The sequence below is a fragment of the Lolium rigidum genome, chromosome 5, assembly GCF_022539505.1.
Source record: "Lolium rigidum isolate FL_2022 chromosome 5, APGP_CSIRO_Lrig_0.1, whole genome shotgun sequence".
In the NCBI taxonomy this organism is placed as follows: Eukaryota; Viridiplantae; Streptophyta; class Magnoliopsida; order Poales; family Poaceae; genus Lolium; species Lolium rigidum.
Genome location: NC_061512.1, coordinates 123,929,259 through 123,942,273, shown reverse-complemented (window position 1 = coordinate 123,942,273; position 13,015 = coordinate 123,929,259).

The following is a 13,015-nucleotide window of genomic DNA, read 5'->3' as shown; positions in this document are numbered from 1 at the left end:
AACTAGCTACAGCTAGAACCCGTAGTCCATGGGGGAACTACTCACAGAGCATGATGGAGGCGGTGGCGTCGATGGAGATGGCTTCCGGGGGCACTTCCCCGTCCCGGCAGGGTGCCGGAACAGAGACTTCTGTCCCCCGAAACGGAGTTTCACGATGGCGGCCGCGCCCCTGGAGTCTTTCTGGAGTTTCGTCAATTGGTATCGAGGTTTTAGGTCGAAAGGGGTCTTATAGGCGAAGAGGCGGCGCAGGAGGGCGCCTGGGGCCTCCTCACCATAGGCTGGCGCGGCCAGGCCTGGGCCCGCGCCGCCTTATGGTGTGGTGGCCCTCTGGCCCGCCTCCGACTCTCCTTCGGTGTTCTGGGGTCTTCCGGGAAAAATAAGATACTGGGTCTTTGTTTCGTCGAATTCCTAGAATATTGCCCGAACAGCATTTCTGGAACCAAAAACAGCAGAAAACAGGAACTGGCACTTCGGCATCTTTTTAATAGGTTAGTTCCGGAAAACGCATAAAAACATTATAAAGTGTGAGCAAAACATGTAGGTATTGTCATAAAACTAGCATGGAACATCAGAAATTATAGATACGTTGGAGACGTATCAAGCATCCCCAAGCTTAGTTCCTACTCGCCCTGGAGTAGGTAAACGATAAAAAGAATAATTTCTGTAGTGACATGCTACTTACATAATCTTGATCATACTATTGCAAAGCATATGAGATGAATGCAGTGACTCAAGGCAATGATCTATAGTTGCTAACAAATAGATAACATATAGCAAAACTTTTCATGAATAGTACTTTCAAGACAAGCATCAAAAGTCTTGCATAAGAGTTAACTCATAAAGCAATAAATTCAAAGTCAAGACATTGAAGCAACACAGAGGAAGATTTAAGTTTCAGCAGTTGCTTTCAACTTTCAACATGCATATCTCATGGATAATTGTCAACACAAAGTAATATGATGAATGCAAATAAGCAAGTATGTAAGAATCAATGCACAGTTGACACAAGTGTTTGCTTCTAAGATGGAATGAAGTAGGTAAACTGACTCAACATAAAGTAAACGAAAGGCCCTTCGCAGAGGGAAGCAAGGATTAAATCATGTGCTAGAGCCTTTTAAGTTTTGAAATCATATAGAGAGCATAAAAGTAAAGTTTTGAGAGGTGTTTGTTGTTGTCAACGAATGGTAGTGGGCACTCTAACCCCCTCATCAAACAGACTTTCAAAGAGCGGCTCCCATGAAGGACGTTATCTCTACCAACAAGGTAGATCATCCCTCTTCTCTTTTGTTTACACATGTACTTTAGTTTTATTTATGATTGACACTCCTCCCAACCTTTTGCTTAAACAAGCCATGGCTAACCGAATCCTCGGGTGCCTTCCAACATTCACATACCATGAAGGAGTGTCTATTTGCAAAATTAAGTTGCTTACTGATGAATCAGGGCAAAACATGTGAAGAGAATTATTAATGAAAGTTAATTAATTGGGGCTGGGAACCCCGCTGCCAGCTCCTTTTGCAAAATTATTGGATAAGCGGATGAAGCCACTAGTCCATTGGTGAAAGCTGCCCAACAAGATTGAAAGATAAAACACCACATATTTCCTCATGAGCTATAAAACATTGACACAAATAAGAGATAATAAAGTTTTGAATTGTTTAAAGGTAGCACATGAAGTATTTACTTAGAATGGCAGAAAATACCACGTAGTAGGTAGTTATGGTGGACACAAATGGCATAGGTTTTGGCTCAAGGTTTTGGATGCACGAGAAGCATTTCCTCTCAAGCATGGGCTTTGGCTAGCAAGGTTATTTGAAGCAAACACAAGTATGAACCGGTACAACAAAACATACATAAGAACATATTGCAAGCATTATAAGACTCTACACTCGTCTTCCTTGTTGCTCAAACACTTTTACCAGTAAAATATCTAGACCTTAGAGAGACCAATCATGCAAACCAATTTCAACAAGCTCTACGGTAGTTCTTCACTAATAGGTTCAAACTACATGATGCAAGAGCTTAAACTTGATCTACTTGAGAGCTCAAAACAATTGCCAAGTATCAAATTATCCAAGACAATATGAGGCATTTTCTGTTTCCAACCAAATAACAATAAGTGCAATAGCTTCCAACTTTTTTCATTGAACATTAAAAGTAAGAGCGAAGAACACAAGTGTTCATATGAAAAAGCGGAGCGTGTCTCTCTCCCAAACAAGGATTGCTAGGATCCGAATTTATTCAAACATAAACAAAAATAAAAACACACAGACGCTCCAAGTAAAGCACATAAGATGTGACCGAATAAAAATATAGTTTCAATAGAAGAAACCTGATAAGTTGATGAAGAAGGAGATGTCTCTGGCATCCCCAAGCTTAGACGCTTGAGTCTTCTTGAAATATGCAGGGATGAACCACGGGGGCATCCCCAAGCTTAGACTTTTCACTCTTCTTGATCATATATCATCCTCCTCTATTGACCCTTGAAAACTTCCTTCACACCAAACTTCTCACAAACTTCATTAGAGAGGTTAGTACTAAAAAAAAACTTTAATCCACTTTAGTCCTGTAGTGACATATTGCAAGAACTCAATAAAACATTAGCTACAGCTCTCCAAGTCTAGAAAGCCTTGCTTAAAGTCCACAAGAGACAATGCAAAAAACAGAGACAAAATCTGCCAAAACAGAACAGCCAGTAAACACGGATTTTTAAGAGGTACTTCCGTTGCTCAAATCAGAAAAATCAAAACTAATGAAAGTTGCGTACATATCTGAGGATCACTCACGTAAATTGACAGATTTTTCTGAGTTACCTACAGAGAATCCTACCCAAATTCGTGACAGCAAGAAATCTGTTTCGCGCTGGAAATCCAAATCTAGCATCAACCTTTTATTAGAGACTTCACTTGGCACAATATTGCAATAAAATAAAGATAAGGAGAGGTTTCTACAGTAGTAACAACTTCCAAAACACAACAAAACAGTAGCAAAATAAAGACATGGGTTATCTCCCAAGAAGTGCTTTCTTTATAGCTATTAAGATGGGCTCAACAATTTTAATGATGCACTCGCAAGAAATAAGAGTTGAAGCAAAAGAGAGCATCAAAAGCAAATAAGAAACACATTTTAAGTCTAACCCGTTTCCTATGCATAGGAATCTTGTACACAAATAAATTCATGAAGAACAAAGTGACAAGCATAGGAAGATAAAACAAGAGTAACTTCAAAATTTTCAACATGTAGAGAGGTGTTTTAGTACCATGCAAATTTCTACAACCATATTTTCCTCTCTCATAATAATTTTCAGTAGCTTCATGAGCAAACTCAACAATATAACTATCACATAAAGCATGCTTTTCATGATCCATAAACATATAATTTTTATCAAGCTCAGAAATAATATGATTAAAACTTTCAAACCCACTTTTATCAATAATATAACAAGATGATTGATCAATCTTAAAAGATATGGGACTCCTAGATAATGTCAAGATCTCTCCAATCCCATTTTCATTAGTAGTACAATTAATATTATCAAGTAACTTAGGACCATCATCTGGAGATTTATCATAAACATTTGCCAAGCAAAACTCTTTAGTACCATGCTTTTCGACATCAGGCACAAACAAAGCATTATCATAAGATTTATCAAAATAGCATGGATTATCATAAATAACAGTAGCATAATTATTCTCACAAGTTTTACTCATAGGGAATATTTCAAGAGAATCCACATGAACATAACATTCATCCGCCTTTGGTAAGCATGGAGGACAATCAAATAGTGTAAGAGATAAAGAGTTACTCTCATTAGAAGGTTGGCATGGGTAGCTAATCCATTCTTCCTCCTTTTGTTCATCACTCTCCTCTTCTTTTTCATCCAATGAGCTTTCAGGTTCATCAATTTCCTCCTCTTTTTCATCCAATGAGCTTTTAGGTTCATCAATTTCCTCCTCTTTTTCATCCAATGAGCTTTCAGGTTCATCAATTTCTTCTTCCACCGGTTCCTGCAAATTGTGAGTGCATTCTTGTGCATTAATGAGTCTCTCTTTATAATCAATGATATAAGGATTATCACTGTAGCTTTCTATGCAAAAATTAAGGATAGAAGAGACATAATCTTTAAGGTCCTTACAAACAACACAAGTTTCATAATTTTTAGCCATGAAGGATTCGATCTCAGAAGCTCCCATAAACAAAACAAATTGTTCTACTTCTTCGAACCCAAAATGAATATAGCTATTCCAATTATAGTTCTTAATTAAAACTTCCTCACTAAAGCCACATTGAAATTTAAGATGTTTAGTATCCTATTTAGAGCAACAGTTTATATCATGGCGTTTAAGCAAGATTTTAGCAATTGTATTCAATTTTTCTATCACAACACTCATAACTTTTCCCGTTCTTGATTCTCTATAATTATTATATAATTCTATAAGATCCAAATAGGTTGTAGGATCTCCCATAATAGCAGTTTTTAATTTTTAGGGTTTTCAAAATTTTATGGATTTTTGGGTATATGAGAAAAGTAAAACAAAACAAAAACAAACTAGACAAAAGTAAACTAAGCAAAACAAAATAAAATAAAACAAAAAAGAGAGAGATAGGTAGAGTGTACTCCCCAGGTGAACTTATGAGTAGAGCTATGCCTCCCCGGCAACGGCGCTAGAAAATAGTCTTGATAACCCACAAGTATAGGGGATCGCAACAGTCTTCGAGGGAAGTAAAACACAAATTTATTGATTCGACACAAGGGGAGGTAAAGAATACTTATAAGGCTTAACAACTGAGTTGTCAATTCAGCTGCACTGGAAAAGCACTAGTAACGAGGGTGATGTGAAAGTAGCAGTAATATGAGAGCAATAGTAATAGTAACACAGCAGCAGTAGCAGTAATATGAGAGCAATGGCACCAGAAAATAGTTGATACTACTTCCAATGACATGTAGAACGAGTATATGATGATGAGAGATGGACCGGGGTTCCCAGCTATCTTCACTAGTGGTAACTCTCCAATAACAAGTGTCAAGTGTTGGGTGAACAAATTACGGTTGGGCAATTGATAGGATTGAAATAGCATTAAGACAGAACATCAAGATTATTAATCATGTAGGCATGTTTTCCATATATAGTCATACATGCTCGCAATGAGAAACTTGTACAACATCTTTTGTCCAACCAGCCTGGTGGCAGCCGGGCCTCAAGGGAATCTACCGGCAATTAAGGTACTCCTTTTAATAGAGCACCGGAGCAAAGCATTAACACTTGGTGAAAACATGTGATCCTCATACCTACGCCTTCCCCTCCAGCTTATCCCGATTCTTGTCACTCCGGGGCCTCGGGTTCCGGACATAGACATGTGCAAACAACTTGTAGATACAATCTAAGCAATAAGTATAGAGCTTAAACCTAAGATCATGCCACTCGGGCCTAGTGACAAGCATTAAACACAACAAAATTGCAGCAACAATAACTTCACAAACTTTATAGATAGACTAATCATAATGTAACAATCCATCGGATCCCAACAAACACAACACCGATTACATCAGATGAATCTCAATCATGTAAGGCAGCTCATGAGATCATTGTATTGAAGTACATGGGGGAGAGAATACCAACTAGCTACGGCTAGAACCCGTAGTCCATGGGGGAACTACTCACGGAGCATGATGGAGGCGGTGGCGTCGATGGAGATGGCTTCCGGGGGCACTTCCCCGTCCCGGCAGGGTGCCGGAACAGAGACTTCTGTCCCCCGAAATGGAGTTTCGCGATGGCGGCTGCGCCCCTGGAGTCTTTCTGGAGTTTCGTCAATTGGTATCGAGGTTTTAGGTCGAAAGGGGTCTTATAGGCGAAGAGGCGGCGCAGGAGGGCGCCTGGGGCCTCCTCACCATAGGCTGGCGCAGCCAGGCCTGGGCCCGCGCCGCCTTATGGTGTGGTGGCCCTCTGGCCCGCCTCCGACTCTCCTTCGGTGTTCTGGGTCTTCCGGGAAAAATAAGATACTCGGGTCTTTGTTTCGTCGAATTCCGAGAATATTGCCCGAACAACCTTTCCGGAACCAAAAACAGACAGAAACAGGAACTGGCACTTCGGCATCTTGTTAATAGGTTAGTTCCGGAAAACGCATAAAAACATTATAAAGTGTGAGCAAAACATGTAGGTATTGTCATAAAACTAGCATGGAACATCAGAAATTATAGATACGTTGGAGACATATCAAGTACCGTCCTGGGCGCCTCAACACTGTGGCCGACGCCTTGTCTCGCCGCGACGCCGACCCGGACACTGGCGAGGGCGCATCGGAGGGGCGCCTGCTATGCATCCGCTCGGGACCCTCGTTCGCCCTCTTCGACCGCGTCCGTCAGGCGACCGCGATCGCGCCAGATGCCCAGCTTCTGCGGCAGCAGCTTGACGCGGGCGAGCTGGACGACCCATGGCGCTTCGTCGACGGTCTCCTCCTCCATGGGCGCCGGGTGTTCGTGCCCGATGATGACCCACAAGTATAGGGGATCACAACAGTCTTCGAGGGAAGTAAAACCCAATTTATTGATTCGACACGAGGGGAGACAAAGAATACTTGAAAGCCTTAACAACGGAGTTGTCAATTCAGCTGCACCTGGAAACAGACTTGCTCGCAAGAGTTTATCGAGTAGTAACAGCTTTATAGTAGTAGCGATAGTGAAATAACAACGAGCAGAGTAACAAAGACAACGAGTAGTAATTTTAGTAAACAGCAGGATTAAAATACCGTAGGCACGGGGACGGATGACGGGCGTTGCATGGATGAGAGAAACTCATGTAACAATCATAGCAGGGCATTTGCGGATAATAATAAAATGGTGTCCAAGTACTAATCAATCAATAGGCATGTGTTCCAATTATAGTCGTACGTGCTCGCAATGAGAAACTTGCACAACATCTTTTGTCCTACCAGACGGTGGCAGCCGGGCCTCAAGGGAAACTACTGGATATTAAGGTACTCCTTTTAATAGAGTACCGGAGCAAAGCATTAACACTCCGTGAACACATGTGATCCTCACGTCACTGCCATTCCCTCCGGTTGTCCCGATTTACGTCACTTCGGGGCCATTGGTTCCGGACAGCGACATGTGTATACAACTTGCAGGTAAGATCATAAACAACGAATATCTTCATGAATCAATAACATGTTCAGATCTGAGATCATGGCACTCGGGCCCTAGTGACAAGCATTAAGCATAACAAGTTGCAACAATATCATAAAAGTAACATCTACTGGATACTAGGCACTATGCCCTAACAATCTTATGCTATTACATGACCAATCTCATCCAATCCCTACCATCCCCTTCGGCCTACAGCGGGGGAATTACTCACACATGGATGGGGGAAACATGGCTGGTTGATGGAGAGGCGTTTGCGGTGATGGCGGCGATGATCTCCTCCAATTCCCCGTCCCGGCGGAGTGCCAGAACGGAGACTTCTGGCTCCCGAGACGGAATTTCGCGATGTGGCGGCGTTCTGGAGGGTTTCTGGCGACTTCGACTTCTCCCCGTGCGTTTTTAGGTCAAGGCCGATAAATAGTCCGAAGGAGGGCGTCGGAGGCCGGCCGAGGGGGCCACACCATAGGGCCGCGCGGGCCCCCTAGGCCGCGCCGCCTTATGGTGTGGGGCCCTCGGGCCTCCACTTGAATTGTCCTTCTGGCTCCGTCAGTATTCTGGGAAAATAGGCCCTTTCGTCAAAATCCCGAGGTTTTTCCTGAAAGTTGGATTTCTGCACAAAAACGAGAAAACAGCGTTAGTCCGTGTTAGTTGCATCCAAAATACACAAATTAGAGGCAAAACAATAGCAAAAGTGTTCGGGAAAGTAGATACGTTTTGGACGTATCAACTCCCCCAAGCTTAGCTTATTGCTTGTCCTCAAGCAATTCAGCTTAACAACTGAGCGATAAAAGAACTTTCACGAACACATTTGCTCATATGATGTATATATTCTCATGATATGGCTAATACTTGAGCAGTTCATAATAAGATACATGCAAATAAGATCATCTAACAACTATGTCAATCATGAAGAGGTACCAACAATTAATAATAAGCATCATGAATCATGTATATAGGCAGGATTGCAATGTTCATAAGAGAGTATGATAAAGTGGTATCTCGCTTGCCTGTATTTGATCGGCAAAACATAAATGCCCGGGCACCTCTGAAGTTCACAGAAAGACTAGAAGTAGTGATTGTCAAAGATAAAAGCATCAAAGTTATACCACAATCAATCATATTTTGAGACAAGCATATTATACTAAGAATGACAGTTGTGCTCTCAAGAAAGTGCTCAAAGAAAGAATGGAGACACAACATAAAAGTAAAAGATTGACCCTTCGCGGAGGGAAACAGGGATTAACATGCGCTAGAGCTTTTCATTTGTAAAGCAGGAGTAAAATTATTTTGAGAGGTGTTTGTTGTTGTCAACGAATGGTAATGGGTACACCAACTACCTCGCCAACCGGACTTTCAAGAGCGGCTCTGCATTTTTATGTGGCACTCCTTCCAACCTTTCTTACACAAACCATGGCTAACCGAATCATCGGGTGCCTACCAACAATCACATACCATGAAGGAGTGCCTTTTTAGTTTAGTTTTATTATGATGATGACACTCCCCCCAACCTTTGCTTACACAAGCCGTGGCTAACCGAATCCTTTGGGTGCCGTCCAACAATCACAAACCATGGAGGAGTGTCTATTTAAGTTAATTAATTCGGGACTGGGAATCCCATTGCCAGCTCTTTTTGCAAAATTATTGGATAAGCGGATGTGCCACTAGTCCATATGAGAGTCCGTCAAAAGTAAATGACAAGGTTGAAAGCTAAACACCACATACTTCCTCATGAGCTATGAAACATTAACACAAATTAAGAAGCATTTTGAAGATTTTAAAGGTAGCGCATGAGAATTTACTTTGGAATGGTTTGAAATGCCATGCATAGGTATTTATGGTGGACACTCTGGAATAACTTGGTTTTCATGTGTTTGGAGGCACGAGCAGCGTTCCCGCTCAGTACAAGTGAAGGCTAGCAAAAGACTAGGGAGCGACAAATCAAGAGAGCAAGTAACTATCATAATCATGCTTGCGGCAAAATAAATTAACTGAGGCATAAAAGTGATACAAGAACTCTGAAGCAATGTAAATCATTGAGGCTTAATTGACTCTTGTTCAGTCATATGCATGCGTGAGCATGTGCCAAGTCAATATAAATGAATTATTCATAGGAGGATACCACAATATCATACCTATCTATGAATAAAACAATGCAAGCAAACATCCATGACATGCTACTCATATTAATAAATTGGAGCTAAACATGAGAGATCATGAACTACTAGACTTTCTTAAATGACATATACCTCACATGAACCAACTAAGCATGCTCACATGGGTGAGTATATGTAACGCCCCACTTTTGCAACCTTGTCTATTTGTTCTTAATGCAAAAATTAGGGGGAACAAAAACTTTTTCTTTAGACTAATTAAGATGAATTGCCTTGATCTGTTGGTTATGATGAATTGCCTTGATCTGTTGGTAGATGAATTTTCTTGATTTGCTTGTTGAGTTTTGTCTTGAGCTACCTCAAAGAACAACACTCCTAGTGGCAAAATGAACAACTCACCTAATAAAACACATGTGTAACTTAGGAAATGTTGTTTTCCTTGTTACTACATCAAACCTCTCCTTCTGATGGCAACATGAGTGTGTCATCTTGATTTTCTCTTTGTAGTACAAGATAGCTCAATCATCCTTAATTCAAAACTTGGGATCATCTACCCCTCATCACATCCTTCTCTTGTACCCACTCATCCTTGTTGGTTTTGAGGCCATGTCGACCATCTGTGTTGACAAGCTTAAAATGTCCAGACTTTGGCAATTGATCTCTAAGCACTCACAACTGTTATGTTGACTTCAATGCATGGATCTCATCTATGCAACACCCTCTTCAACCTCCATGTCCTGCATGTCTCAGTCAATCCTTGCAACTCATATACTCAACTTGATCTGGTATCCTATCCCATGTTCCAAGCACTCGGATCACTTCTTCCTCTTTTACCTCTTGTTTTTGTTTTCATCCAAGTTTATCTTCACAAAACCAAGAGTGGGAATGATGGATACATTTTGTAGCCACCATCTACCCTTGAGAACACTTCTCCCTAAATTAAGTTTTCTCTCTCAAAAATCCTTTTGATTTTCCTTCTCTAGTTTTGTCACAAAACTACTTCTAGTTTTATTAAATCTTTTCAAAATAATTCTTCAAAGAAAACAAGGAACTAAAATGGGTTTTGTTTTTCATCCCATTTCTACCAAGTACTGATTTCTAAAACATTACTCTCTATCTTGTTTTGTTTTTAACAAAGGGCTTGTTTATGGTACCTATACCATTTCTTGTCTACTTTAAATTTGAGAAAACTCTACTTCACTTGAGAAAGTAAGTAGAACATTTTGAACTCCTATGTTCCAACTAGTTCTCTCTCAACATTTTCAAACTCCATTACACTTGAGTTCATTCCCAATTGTCCCTAGACAATTGAGGTGTTTCAAATACTTTTCAAACAAGTTCTATTTCAAATAGCAACCTTTGCACATCTCTGATCTACCACATTGTATTTTCCCCCATCCTCCAATTCTTGATCAAATGGATGATCATCTGATACTTCCAAATCAATCCCAATGGACCTCTTATTTGAAGAGCAACTTATATTTTATCATGCCCATCTCAATCCTCTATTCTTTTCCATCACCACCTTGATCTGATAAATTGATGACTTATGTCAATATATTCATCCTTGTGAGTATATGGTTATTTCACTCATCACCATCTCTTGGTCAAGTTGATAAGTTGATTAAGTTGCTTTATTCTTGAGCATGGGCACCAATATTTATTATCATCTCTCTTCCTAATTTAAAACACATCATCTAAACCACCATCTTGGCAAAGAATCATGTGGCACCATCCTGATCAACATGCATGGTGAAAGCTTCCTTTGTTGACTCATTTTTGCATGACACAAAAGTGGGCGCCGGCTATGCCATGCTCTTGGCATGCATGAGCTGAAATTCCTTCATCTTCACTTCCTTCTCCCACAAGTTTTGCCTCCCAACAAACCCAATCAATAAATGGGCAGCCACCCACCTTAGCCAATCACAAAGGAGGCAGCCAACTCACTCTCCCTCTATAAAATCCCCTTGGCCGGCCACACCCCTCCATTTGGCTCTCATTTTTCTCACTCTCCACTCCTTCCTCCACTCACACCCACTCCCTCCCCTCCTTCTCCCACGAGCTGATGCTCCCCCTTGCTCCCATGGCCAGCCATGGCCATGGAAAGCCACCAAGATGGAGCTCCCCTCCTTCCTCAAGCTCATCCTCACCATGAGAGCTTCCCTCTCACTCTCTTCTCCCCTAATCCTTGATGAATCCAGCTCTATTTCTCCTTTCTCCTCTCACAAGATTGGATCTTGATGCAGGTGCATGTTGAGCTAAGCATGGAGAAGCTTGAGCTATCCTCAGATCTGAAGCTCTTGATCCAAGTTCGTCCAAAAACTTGCAGTAATTTCTGTATCTTGCTGTTTCAGATTCTGGTACGAATTTGTAAAATCCGCCAAATCTTGTGTGCAGATCCAAATCGAGTGATTCAAAGTTCCACAGTTAGGTATTGAAAAGATCTACAACTTGGAGTTGGTCTCATCCTCAAATTCGTTACGGATTTTGCATGGTAAATAAAGTTCTGAAAACATGCAGAATCACTGTTTGTTAGATTTCTCCCGTTTTACAAAACCTTTTTGAGCAAACTCAACTGTGGGTGCAAGCCCTCTTCCGTACCTCCATTTTGGCGTTGGTTTCACTTCGATTGACCTACTGAAACTGAAATGGTTCACAGATCAAGATCTGGTCAGATCTGACTTTGTCGAATTAAACCAGGAGCTTGGAAGCGAATTTTTGAATGAAACCACTTGGGTGAGAACCAGCTTTTCAATGCCTTTCAGATTCAACTGACCTCATATTTTTATGATTGATGTACGATTTGTGGTGAATTAAACTTGTTCTGTGTGTTCTGCAGACATGGCTGTTAGCTTTTAATTCATCAAAAATCCATTTTTGAACCTAATTGAGTGATTCCACTTCTGTAGGATTACTGAATGTTTTCTTAATCATCTCAAACAAGTTTCAAACCTTTATCTATTCTGCAACTCCATAGTTAAAGCAAATGGTGAAAACATGCAGTAAACTTGTAAATCCATTTATGAGAGTTTCAGAAATAATTTGAACCCAAATCCAACTGTGTGTGAATCTCTGTTTAATTACCTTTCAAATGCAAGTGGCCTCATATTTTTAGGATTTTTCTACGATTTATGGCTTACAGATCTTGTTTTCTGTACAGTCAGATTCAAAGAAATTCCTAAAATTGTAGGTTTAATATTTTTGGGTGATTCCAATTGGGTTAGTCTTGTATTAGTACTGGCTATCTAGGAAAAATATTATTAGTCTCTGTTCATACATATTTGTTGCTGTTAGTAATGTTTATGTGTGACAAGCTTTGTTGAAGCAAAACTTTTCGGTTTATTTAAAACCCATGACAAACTCTTTTTAGTAGAGATGGGCAACATTTGTTTTATGCTTGAAAAACAAAACCTCTGCCACCTAACTTTCGCTCTTTTGTTTTGCTTAAGTTTTCAAATGATGTGGTATATGGTTTGCTTCCTATTTTTGTATAGTGATTAAGTGAGCAAATTAAATTAGGAAAACTGATTTCTACTTTTCCAAAAATGTTTGAAAATGCATTGTGAATGTTTGTGAGGCCAAACTAATGCACTTGTTCTCTTTATGATGTTATCTACCAGGGGATACTTAGTTTGTGCCATGGTGATACCTAGAGAGGCAATTGCTAAGTCGTGGCACTCTCATACCTTTACTAGGTAAATAAATTGGGTTCTCTTTTAGTTACTTTGTGGTATCTATAGGTCCTTAGTATGTTATACCTTGG